The sequence below is a fragment of the Lipophrys pholis genome (assembly GCF_963383615.2).
Source record: "Lipophrys pholis genome assembly, chromosome: 21".
NCBI lineage: Eukaryota > Metazoa > Chordata > Actinopteri > Blenniiformes > Blenniidae > Lipophrys > Lipophrys pholis.
Window position 1 is genome coordinate 11278871 of NC_137649.1, and position 12804 is coordinate 11291674.

The window sequence follows — 12804 nt, forward strand, 5'->3', positions numbered from 1 at the left end:
ATAATACATGTTATCGATGGGAGAATTTCAGGATATGAATATGCCTGTGGATGACTAGAATGTTAGGGAGTTTCAGAGTTAGGGCTGGCCAAGTGGCTAAAGGGTCTGGAACCCATGCTGGTTGTGCGGGCCAGAGGGACAGTGAGGCTGAGAGAGGAGGCAGGTCAGACAGTGTGGCTGGGTGAGTAGATGTGGAGGAAGTCAGTGAGGTATGGAGGAGCGAGGTTGTGGATGGCCTTGATTGTCAGCAGTACTGTTAGGACTAGACATGGTCCCCTGTGTCCCCAACAATGTTAGCCTAGTTCTTATGCTCTTGACCATGACTTTTATCAGAGAATCGCCTTCACAATATGCAAAAAACATAACTTTACATAACAAACTGAGACACACTAAAACATGTTTAAGTCTGTTTACATGCACCTGATATTGATGTGCCATGTTGAATAGTAACATTTAAGGTCATTGATCCAACACAGTTCATGTCAAGCACAGTCTCAGTAAGATGCTTTCTTTTTATTATCAGGATGGGCTGAGTCATAGAGTTTCTCAAAAGTTTCTCAAAACCTGCTGTGTTTGACATACGTAGATATAGAGGTACTGTTTTGGTGATTCTGGCCTTCATTATTATCAAAATACTTCATGCTTGCATTTGAAAAAATCACATAAGATGAGGCATTTTCTAAGCTGTATAACTTAATAAGACTTTTCAACCTGTCACATCTACACTAGAGTCAAAGAGCAAACACTACAGTATTACATATTTAGAAGTTCATCTCATTATATAAAACAGATTACTGATGTGTTTCATTCGGTGTAACTGCACCAACAGCAGCAGCTATAGTTCACCTCTGAGGCTGGGCCAAGGACATGTCAAACATGACTTAAAGTCAAATACGACACACTGTGTCCCTCCTCTCGGAGAAGTTCTATACTTAGCACATCATACAGAAAAAGTACCCCACTTCCAGAGCCAAGAAAAAACCCAGAAGGATGATGTAGTCTCCCATCATTGTGCTTTGTTGTTTCCGCTGTGCTGTGATTAGTTCAAGGGAAGCCAGCAATCACAGGTCAAACAGAGTTGACATGACTATTACTAACAGTCCCAGATGAGTACTGTATTATTCATAAACTCCTGCTGGCCTGGTGTGTGTGTGCATGTGTGTGATTGTGTATTTCTATTTACTTATTGTGTGTAAGCTGCAGCCTTCCCGCACTCTACTGGAAGAATGGTCTGGCGTGACCCTTGAGGGAGCAGAGTCAAACTGCTCATACAGTTTCTTGGTAGGTGAAACATGAAGAAATCCCACCCTCCTCACTGTGCTGAGTAATGAATGAGAGACGGGTGTGGGAGCTGTTTCTCACCGGAGTTGCCTTGAAGGGTGAGGCCACATGATGTCACCCTCTCACATCAATAACAGCCTTATAATGGAAAACAATCTGCAGAGCTCCAATCTCGATGGGGCTGACTTCCTCCAACAAATGAGCCCTGAGTCCACCGCCCACTACACAAGGACAGGACGTAACACTTTTGCAAACTGATTTACATCTAAATAAATATGGGCCCTAGACGAAACAATGTGCAGAACCAAAAGAGGAACCGGCGTCTTTTCGCTGGGCAAGTTCAATTTATATTGCCCAATCCGGCCAAGCTGCAGGGCACGATAAGATGGGAGGCACTGCTGAGTTAAAGCATGGAAAAGGAGTCACCCTCTTCCAGTTTGCTGCTATACTCAGAAATCCAAATGAAATCAGATCATGGCCTGGAAAAGCAAAACTTTAATAAACATCTACAGATTTGTATTCTATCAAAAATGTGAGGAATGGACTGTGGCTCTTGAATGTTCGGGATATTCACCATCAAATAGAGTGAAGCCAGTTTGTTCAGGGGTTTTGATTTCCTGTTTTACTTACTCATATATTTTAATGGCTTTTAATGTTTTCTACCACAGAATAAATGTGTTGTAATGGCTCATGTCATTGTTGTATGGTATTTACACACTGCTAAACAAGGCCAGATCACTCCACCTGGATAAAATGTCGTCTGTGACTAAATACTCACTATTCAGGAAGTTGTCAAAACGTTGAATGCTTGAAAATTCAATTGAAATCATTTCAACTTAAAAGCTCCCACTCAATGCTGCAGCCTCTCTGAGGCCTCAGCTTAACCTCACCCTACAGAGATTCTTCCAAGTGTCTTATCAGCTCCTCGGACAGATCCTGGGGCACCCATAACGTGTTAATCCCATCCTTCCAAGAACATGTGGGTGTAGGGCCCGAGCAGTCACGACCAATAACTGCCTGCAGGCGCCTGATACAGGGCAGACTTCCCTGGACTTTGTGAGATGACAAACCTGGAGCCTCATGAAGCCTCTAAGCCGAACTTCCAGTCTGTCTTATAGTGCACCCCACTCAGTAGTTTTCACTTCTACTCAATCAAATAGATAACTTTACCACAGCTTGGCACATCTATGCAAGACAACAACATGCGTTCCCGTTGGAGTCTAGTAACATATTCACAATCCTTTATGATAATCGGGCTCAGTGGTAACTTGTTAACGAAATGCTTTGTGTGTGTGTGTGCGTGTGTGTGTGCGTGTGCGTGCGCGCGTGCGCGTGCGCGTGTGCGTGTGCGTGTGTGTGTGTGTGTGAATAAAGTTCCCTTTTGCAGAGGAATAGACGCAAAGAAATAACAATAGTGAATCACCTTCAATTATATTTATATTGACTTATTAATGGGGAGATTCCAAATTAAGATGATGGGTAAACAAAAATGCTTTACAAGTTGGTTTTACGTCGATTAAAATGTAGTCAATGCATACTTTTTTCTTTTCTTTTTCTTTTACAAAATCTGTATGTGAATTTGTTTAAATACCAAATCCTTTACCTACTTAACCAAAGAAAACTCTGCGTTAATATAATAATTAGATTTTTTATTTATTTTTTCATTTTCAGTTTGTAAATATGTGATTTTGTGGTTATACCATTTGATATTTATAGACATAGAGAGTCAAAGGAAGTATTTGCTTCTCAAACCTGTTTATAGAATATTATTTATTTTCTCTCCTTGCTCTCTGTAAATAATCACAACCCCTACTATAGATGGACCCAGATCCACCAGATGGATAGCATTCGGTTGAGGTTTACAAATAAATATTGGCACAATTAAGTGGTTGTCGTTGACCAATTTTTAAAGGTAAAAACCGTTCCGTGGTCTATCCATAGCCTAGTTTATCAGTAAGGGTCAAGCAGGGATTTGGGCCAGGGCTTCTGGGAATGCACTTAGCCAAGGTGGCTGCTGGGCCTCTGTTAGCGAGAATAAGGCGTGGGTCAAGATGGCCGCTATCCACCTATCCAGCAGTCTGGACCTTCAGCCGCCACCGGCCCTGTCCAGGAGACGCTCCTAAATCCTCCCATGCTAGTTGAGATTTCAAAATAGCGCCACATGTCAAAAGGGCACTTGATAAGGCTGCACAGAAATGTGCACTTTGTGTGGTTGAGGTGTGTGAAGAGTCCGTGGTGTGGACAGAAAGATGTGAGGGTGACATGACCAGCAGTCACTGACCAGGCATTACGTTTCTGACACAATTAAAAAGACTTTTAATTTAAATCAGCTCAAATGATCATTATTGTGCATTGTGTGAATATTCCTTTAGTTGACTTTGTTCTATATGATCATTTTGTGAGGTTCGATCAGAAAGCTTTTTCATCGTTTTTCATGTTTTGCTCAATTGCCTGTCACTACTTTTATTTGCAAAAGCCGCAGCTTTTTCTGCTCATTATGTCATCGTCGGTGTATCGAGGAGCAGCAGATGCAGTCTATGCAAAACTTGTGTCAAAAGGAAATACATGATTCTGTTAAGCCTTAAAAAAGATATTTATTCAGTTAATTTAATGTGTTTAAAGTTTTGAAATGTGCAGAAATAATGTTCAAAAGAAACTTTTTAAAGGACATCTCCTTGTGTGTTTTCCTGACTTGGCATATTGGGAGTAATCTGTGGAATAATGCAGTGAAAATATATTGTGTTACTACTAGACTTATTGTTTGTGGTTCATGTTAAGGCACTTCACATTTCTCATAGATGTCATCCTTAAATAGGGGCTCTGTGGTCAAGTGTCTCACTATTGTCTGGTCCATTTAATGTTTTGTTTGTTTCTATTGGTGACAACCCTTATTGAATTTGGAGGGTTTTCGTTGATGCAACAAAAACAGTCAATTTCAGTTAAATGCAAACTAAAACGAGCCTCCAGAGACTTTTTGTTTGTTGGACCCTTTAGATTTCTCCAGGTTCTTTGAGAATAGTACGAACTGATAAACTGTTTGGATTAACTTTCAAATACAATTACAATTTATTAATCTTTGTTATAAATTATTATCAGTTATAAAATAGTTTTACTATTTTTTGACCAGAAAATTGGTAAAAGTCCATTTAAAGAAAAAAAAAAAAAAAAGCCCATTTGTGGAGGAAAGGACAAAGAAAATCAATCTGGATTTATGATGATTCAGTGTGTAATGAACAAAAAGTAATTTCCGTGCATTTCTATTTATGGTTTTAAGGAGTTTGTTGAATACGGCCTCTGATGTAACAGTTACCTGTAACCAACACGTGGCGCCAGGCGGACCTTAAATAGTCAGGTCCAGTCTCCATTGAATTCCTGCTTCTTAAGGGGAAATGTCCTTCCTCCTGCTCTTGAAAGCCTGGTTCTCAAGTCCATTGTGATGACACGCCTGCTCTGTCAGCCATCTGTATTTTGGGGAAAATCTATTATTGTTGTGTTTGTTTGTTGCCTCTCTGCGTCCATGAAACACGGGCAGGATTTCTGTGTGGTCATCAATATTCTATCCCAGAATTGTAAATCCATTCATATGATGTCAAAGAGACTTCAGTTAAATCATATTGAATACTTAGAGTCTGTGACATTTACAACAAAAAGTGTAAGTTTTGTTCCCTTCCACCTCAATCAGATTTGTCCGGAGCCACATAACATATTTAACCACCTAAAGGAAGTAAACAAAGATTAGTAAAAAAGTGTAGTTCTGACATACTGTATGTAACAGACCTTTAGTCTGTGATCCATTTCTTAATTTATGAAATAACTTTTATTTGTATAAAGAATCATAATCAACTGTTGGTTTATTGTTGTTAGATGGAAGATCCCCCACCAAATTTGTGATACATAAAAAGCTGCAGCTGCAGAAAGGTCATGGACCGCTATAACAGATGGACCACCTCCACAATACAAAACAAAGATTCGTCTCATTAAGTCATTCTACACATATCTTCTGAAGTTCTGCAGGCTTTCAGCTTCTTCCTAATCCGCCCCACCTTCATTTACTGAATATCTCTAAGAAAAAAAACACTAAGTGCATTTCTAAAATATAAAGAATATATAAAAAGTCCTCAAATATATTTAATGACTAACATTTACAAAATACATAAATTTCCCTCTGGGGTTAATAAAGTATTCTATTCTATTCTTTTCTATTCTATACCTAAAAGACTGCAAAATAGATAGTTAAAAAATATTTATCTCAGCAGCACCCTACTGTAATGAATTTGTTTCTAAGTGGAATTATGGCATGATCCCTATTAACTGTCAGCACTGTACACTCCAATGGCCCTGGACAGGAAATACTTCCTGCTGTACTCAGTTCAACACCTCAGAACAACAAGCCTCTTGCTCACAACGTTGAATCAGTGCATGGAAAAGGTGTGACGTGTTCTTCAGTATAGGGTTCGGGTTGGAAAGCATCCTCTTCACAGCCACCTGCTCCAGTGTGTCCATCTCTACGCCTATTATGGAGCTTTACAACCAGTTTGTTGATGCACTCTTTTATCAGTAGTATGCACAGTGTAGTGATTAGCTGTCTTATCTCAAACCAAGGAGGCCGTGAGAATGAATCCGAGCTGGGCTTTTCTGTGTGGAGTTTCACGTTCTTCCAGTTTACGCTTAGAGTATGGTTCCAGAAGCCATACCTGGGAAATAATTAGTGAACCTAAATTGTCTTTAAGTCTTAATGTGTGTTTGTCTATTTCTGTGTTTGCCCTCTGATGGACTTTTGACCTGTCCATGGTGTAATCTGCCTTCAGTCATTGATAGCTGGGATCAGATCCAGCGTCCCATGACCTCAGGTCAGGTAAAGCAGTATAGAAAATCAATAGATATTACAATTTGTTTGGTGTATTTTTATTTTTTTTTACAAAGGATTAAAAGTTACCAAATATATATGTATCTAATTTGCTACATAATTTAACATAGAGTTTTATATCCTCTTTTCTCTCATTACAGCACAATAATTAAGAAGAATGTTTATGGTAATTTTTCTTCCCTACTCACTACTCTACACCCACAGAGGTTAAAAAAAAAAAGAAAAAAACCCCATTGGACTGGATGGTTCTTGTTCCTGCTTGGACTATTGAAGCTTGATACTATGGGACAGCTGCTGCTGCTCCTCTGTCCCCCTGCTGAGAGGGAGCCTATTTTAACAAGCCAGACCTATTGTCTTTTACCAAGAATGACCAGAGAATGTGGCAACTCGGTGGGTCACGTCGTCTTTATTTGTGTGTTGGCGATTGGGGTGAGGGGCAGGACGTGGCTGTGTCCCTGTCATTCGTGTCACCATGGGAGCACATGCCATCAGAGCTAATTACCTGCCTGGAAACACTGATTAAGATGCCCTTCAATACCCCCCCCCAAACAATAGACCCTCAGCTCTATAGACGGCCTGGGGCAAGGAGCGCAGGATGGCTGTAAGTGGGAAGTTGGATGATGGACGTGGCATGAGCATGAGGGTGGCACAAATGTTGACCTGTTTTGGAAACGTCTCCTGTTTTACACACAAAGTCATAAATACTGAAAAAAGCCATGCAACAAGCAGAAAGCCGTAGATTTCTCAAAGCTGGTTAAGTGAAACATTTAATGCACAGTACAAATACACACGCTGATGTAATCCGTATTGTTTGAAGTGGCCACAATTCAATTAACACTGTGAATTGTTTGGCCTGAAACGGGATTCTTGTGTGGGGAATTGTTTGAATCTTTGAATGTTCTGTATGTTTTCATCTATAGGTCCACGGCTGGCGTGAACAATGGAGTGAAATGAATGTGTCAGGAGTGTGGAATTGTTGTATTGTGAAACCCCTGCCCTCCTCCCTGCACATCTGTGCCCAATGGTTTCACAAAGCAGGAGCATTTCATCAAGATTGTGTGTGTGTGTGTGTGTGTGTGTGTGTGTGTGTGTGTGTGTGTGTGTGTGTGTGTGTGTGTGTGTGTGTGTGTGTGTGTGTGTGTGTGTGTGTGTGTGTGTGTGTGTGTGTGTGTGTGTGTGTGTGTGTGTGTGTCCTGGTGGAAATCCCCTGCTTGCCATTTGACTGATTTCAAATTCAAAAATAGAAGAGTCAGATAAAACTAAACTATGAATAGGATGGGTTGAAAGACAGAGAAGTCATTTCCAAAAAGGGGATTACTAAAGTATGCTTTCTTCTTTCTTATATCACAGCGCAAACACAGAACAGGTAAACACACTCGCATTCACACCCACAAACAATTCAGAGTCACCAATCAGCCAAACTAGTGTTTTTGGACTGTGGCATGCTAAAGTTTTGTTCCATTGGATATGATTAAAACACCTTAATTACCAAAACTATTAAAAACTTTATGAGTTTTTCTAAACATCCCACTAACTATCCCCCTGCATGAGCGATCACAATGTGGCATTTCTTAATGTCACAGAGTGTGAAACTAAAAAATGTCACAGATTTAACATTGAGTGCGCTCAAATTAAACTGTGTATGCATGCAAAACAATGGGAGAAACCAAAAATAATGTACAAAGGGGGGGGGGTGTCACTGACCGTGCTCCATCTTAGGGGTCGCTCTGGGTTTGAGCCGATCCCAGCTGATTAGAGCTGAAGCCAAAGAACAGATCATCCCGAACAGAGCACCGGGCCATCACATAGCAAACACAGAGACAGACAGGGACACCTGTCCACATCGTGTAACTTCAAATTATATTTTCAGACTCGGGGGGAACAAGACTGTCCAGATTGAGAACATGCAAACTCCTCTTTGATATTCTCGTACCAGGTGACAGGGCATATGAGCCAAACCTCCATGCTGTGATGAGCAGCGTGATAACGTAGCCTGTTGTGTTTGATTTAAAATGATGTTGGAATATGAGACTATTTCAAATGTTAATGGATGATTTCAATATTTTTCACAGTTCACCATCATTTTGGCTCATTATTAGTTACAATGGCTTTCAAAGTAATGCGCTGTGTATGTCAACTTCATTAAAGGTGTTTATCAAGATTCATTTCATTTAGGTTGTAAAGCTATTTTCGCTGTATATCGTATTTGTTTTCTTCCAGAGCTTGTTTGATTTGTGTTTTGCATCCCATGGAATTGAGATGAGCAGTTTCATTTGAAGGTTGTTTTGTTTTCATTAAAAATGCTCTGTCAGCATTGCGTGGACCAGAAACATATCAAAATATATGTTTTTATTAGGAATAATTTTTTTATCAGGAATCATTTTTTAAATATATTGAAACCTGAGTGGACACAGCACAAGAATATAAGTAGAACTAAAATAATTGAGTGCTGCATCTGAGATAGTGCTGGCAGGGTCATTTCAGATATCGAGAGTAATATTTGTTGATATTTGGATATTTCTAGATATCTAGTAAGTTCAACTTAAATCACTGATTGAGTTTTCAGGTTGCTGAGAGGAGGGTGGGGTTATTTCAGGATGAATGAGGTGTTTCTCCTCCAAAAATAATAGGATTTTAGTGAAATAGTAACAAGTTTGCTGAGGATAACAGCTTTGGATGATGCAAACCATATCCAAACAAGTGAGAAATAACAAGAACACAAGAAATGTATACCTTACCCTTCTGATATCTCCATGGTGATTAGTTACCGGGTTACTAAATTAGTGGTGTTACAGTCATGCATTACTTTTATTAGTTCTTCACAACAATGAATAATATGCAACTGGCAGCAATAAAATGATAATAAGCTGATAGAAGACTGGTCCACTGAATCGTGTGTATTTGTAAAATGCATATGATAATACATCGTATCGCTAATTTTGTGCCCACAACTAGAACTATAAATACCTATGGCATAAGAAACATGTCCACTCAATTGTCTCTGAGTGTAAGGACGCTGTGGTGTGGTGCGTCTGGCAGATGGCTGCAATTGAGGTAAAATACATGGAAAGCCCCAGTGCAGTTTTCCATCATCCAAAACCAATTGTGTTACCTCAAACCTGCCTTCCTCCCGGTGTCAGTGGAGGACACTGACGAGGTTACTAAGCTGAAATACTGCTGCTGGATCAGAGGATAAACAGATTTGAAGCAGGTCGTCCGAGGCCAAATGTTCCACTTTACAGAATTAGGGCTTCACAGCCGTGACAATGTGTTGCCACCTAATTTCATCTGAATCACAATAAAGAAAAATGTGCTCCATCAGAGCAAAGATAAATTCTTACACCACTGAAGCATATACAAAATTTAAAAAAAAAACAACAACCTTAAATGCAGTTTGATTGTTTCCCTTTTGTTTCTGGGTTTGTTCGGCTCCTCTCTTTCCAATCCAGTCTGCACGGTGTAATTAACATAGCGGAGACCACTGATGTGTAAATTTCTCTATCAGGCCCTTTAATCATCAGTCAGCTTTTCAATTGGCTTCACCACAATAGTAATCTCTAATTCACGCTGCATTTTCTATTGGTTAAACACCGACACTACAGAGCAGAAGGAGATAATTGCTGAGGAGAAAATTCTCCATTAAGCCTGTTGGTGATGAGTGATTACCATACTGAAGAAAGAGCTTGTTACAAACACTAACATCCCTTTTTTATATATATATACAAGAGCACACCATTTACTACTTAGATCTGCATAACATAAAGATATTTTTCTTTTTTTTAAATTTATATTCATCAATGAATCTTGACAAAATAAACACTTCTCCTGTTATACATGCGGAGGGATCGTTCCTGAAATCTTAATGGGAGCTTTTAGAATTGATTATATAACATGAGTTCTGGTTACCGAGGTGCTTTATTTGCTTTTTCTTTTGTTGTTGTCTGTAAGAGATAAGGTTGTAGGACATTTTTAACGTACATTGCACAATACTGTCTTTTCTTTTTTTTTGTTTATTAAGATTTGTTTCTTTCCAATTCCAGCACTTTTACACCAGCCAGAGAGGCTGGCATTTACAATATATATATATTTTTATTGAACTTAGGTTTAGTGACTTATATATTATGTATATAGATGGGAATTATTGCATTCTAACACAGTTTTTGTCTACACACTTTTCCATACAAAGGATAGATAGATAGATAGATAGATAGATAGATAGATAGATAGATAGATAGATAGATAGATAGATAGATAGATAGATAGATAGATAGATGGATAGATGGATGGATGGATGGATGGATGGATGGATGGATGGATGGATGGATGGATGGATAGATAGATAGATAGATAGATAGATGGATAGATAGATAGATAGATAGATAGATAGATAGATAGAAAGATAGATAAATTATCTCTTTATCACGCACAGCTGGAATCTTATTTTTTTCCAGTGTTGCACAATCTAATGAATAAATCACTTGAATAATGAAAATCCTTCCACTGATCGATTCAAATCAAATTACGTTGACCCCGAGGGAGTCAGGAGACCCAAACGCTGCCGTCCTCTATTTGGTTTGACAGCAGCCGTTGTTCCGGGAGGAGGAAGGGAGGAACCAGTCTCCCCTGATGGCTCACTCGAGGGTGACGGTTTGGAAAGTCCACTTTGACCTTTGAGGGCTAAAGGAGCGGGCAGTCGGTGCCCACCCCCCACCCCCACCCTCCTCTCGGGGCTCGTCTCTGGCCGACTGACCTTTCAGATGAACTCCGGACACTGTCCATGTCAGTCACGTTCTGGCTGTGTTGACCCGAGCGGCAGCAGCGAGATCATGACAATGTTCGCATCCTCCGTTTGTTTTTGCAGCCTGTAAAATGTTCATTTTGTCTTGTTTTATAGAGAGGACCGCCTGCTCTTTAGTCACAGTGGAAATTTTGAATTTCACTATGTTGATGGTATAGACTCTTCTGTCTTCATAAACTGCATTCAGTCTAATATCTTGAGGACAAGGAGCAAATTCTTGCGGATGAACGACAGAGCTGCAGCGTGAGGTGTAGAACAAACACTCATACATACTGGAAGGACTCTGGGCCACCTGATTAGTACTTTACATTATGGTACAGAGCCACAGCACCCTCTTAAGCTTCACTTCAGTACAGCAAGAGTAGCAGCACACACTGCAGATCCATCCATCCCTCTTCTTCCATCAACAAACACAGAAAACCCGGAGAACGCCTTCACACAGAGAGAACATGCAAACTCCACATAACTAAGCCCAGACTGGGAGTGGAGCGAGTCAAGCAGACAGGCGAAGGTGCTGAGCATCATGCAAGCTCAGACTGAACTTTCATGGCTCAGTCTAATGTCGTCTCATTTGTACAACTGACATTTCTTTTTTTTTTTTTTTAACATACAGTGTAATGGTGATTCTGACTGTGTACCGATTAAAGGATTTTGCAACTGAGCATTTTAACTTTAGGGTGTTGTTGAGGAGCATTTCAAACCTTTTCTGGTTTACTCATTCTAACAAACCCTCCTGTATACCATTTATAGACAGATGTAGATATGATGGAAAGGGTAAAATAGACCAATATCACACATTGAGAGTAGAATCTACTCTACATAAATGCACAAATATCTTACTGGAATTTTATGAATATACATTTATGATTAACATTAATGTTCCCTAAATACGACTTTCTTGACGCAAACTGTCACTTCAGGAGCGCACTATGTGTGGGAGGTTTTGCGCTAAATCTTATTTTATAACAGTGTCTATTTCAAATATAACATATTCCAGCCTTCATCCACCGTTTTGTCCTACAAACATGCTGCATTCACTGCTATGGGCAATTTAGCATCACCAAATAAAAACATGTATTTAACCAAAGAAATTTTTTTTTTAGGACATGCGTTTTGGAAAAATAAGTATTCACAATGTTTTCCACTTATTAGTTATTATGATCATTCGTCATCAAAAAACAAAAGATTCCCGTTGGGGGAAAAAGCATTAACTGGATCCCCTGATTTCTCCTGTCCGCCTTTTGAAGCTCTCTGGCGCCCCCCAGGGGATGACCGGCCTACAGCAAGGCTTCCTATGCATAGTGCGTAATTCAAGCCAGTTCATGTATTTTTGGATCAAGGATGCTCTGAATTGGCAAAAGCAAAGTGTGTACACATAATTGTCTGCGTCAGCTGTCCTCCATTCTTACATATATCCATATTTACAGTTGGCAGCCAAGTACATCATAAAGTTTCAGTAGGTTTCTCAATCTTGTGTCACAGAGAAGTTAAAGAGGATTTTCCCGTACTGTTGGACCGCTCTGGAATTTCACCCAATTTAACGTGAAAATTATGAGAGAAAACCATGTTGTAGTCACCAGGTTAACAAGAAAGTGGCAATTGTCAATCAGGATATAAGTGAGAGCATTTAAAAAAAAAAAAAAAAAAAAAAAAAAAGCTTATATGCATACAACTAATATACTGGTTTGATACAAGAGGACAGGAAATATTGACGTTTATCCATAAAGCTTCCACTGCATGGTAAAATCTTTTCACAATGTTTTTTTTTTTTTTACCATCATATAGAAATCACATGTCTAGTTTAAAAATGTGCATTGAAGACATTTTCAGCGTCACAAAATGCACAAAACGGCCATTT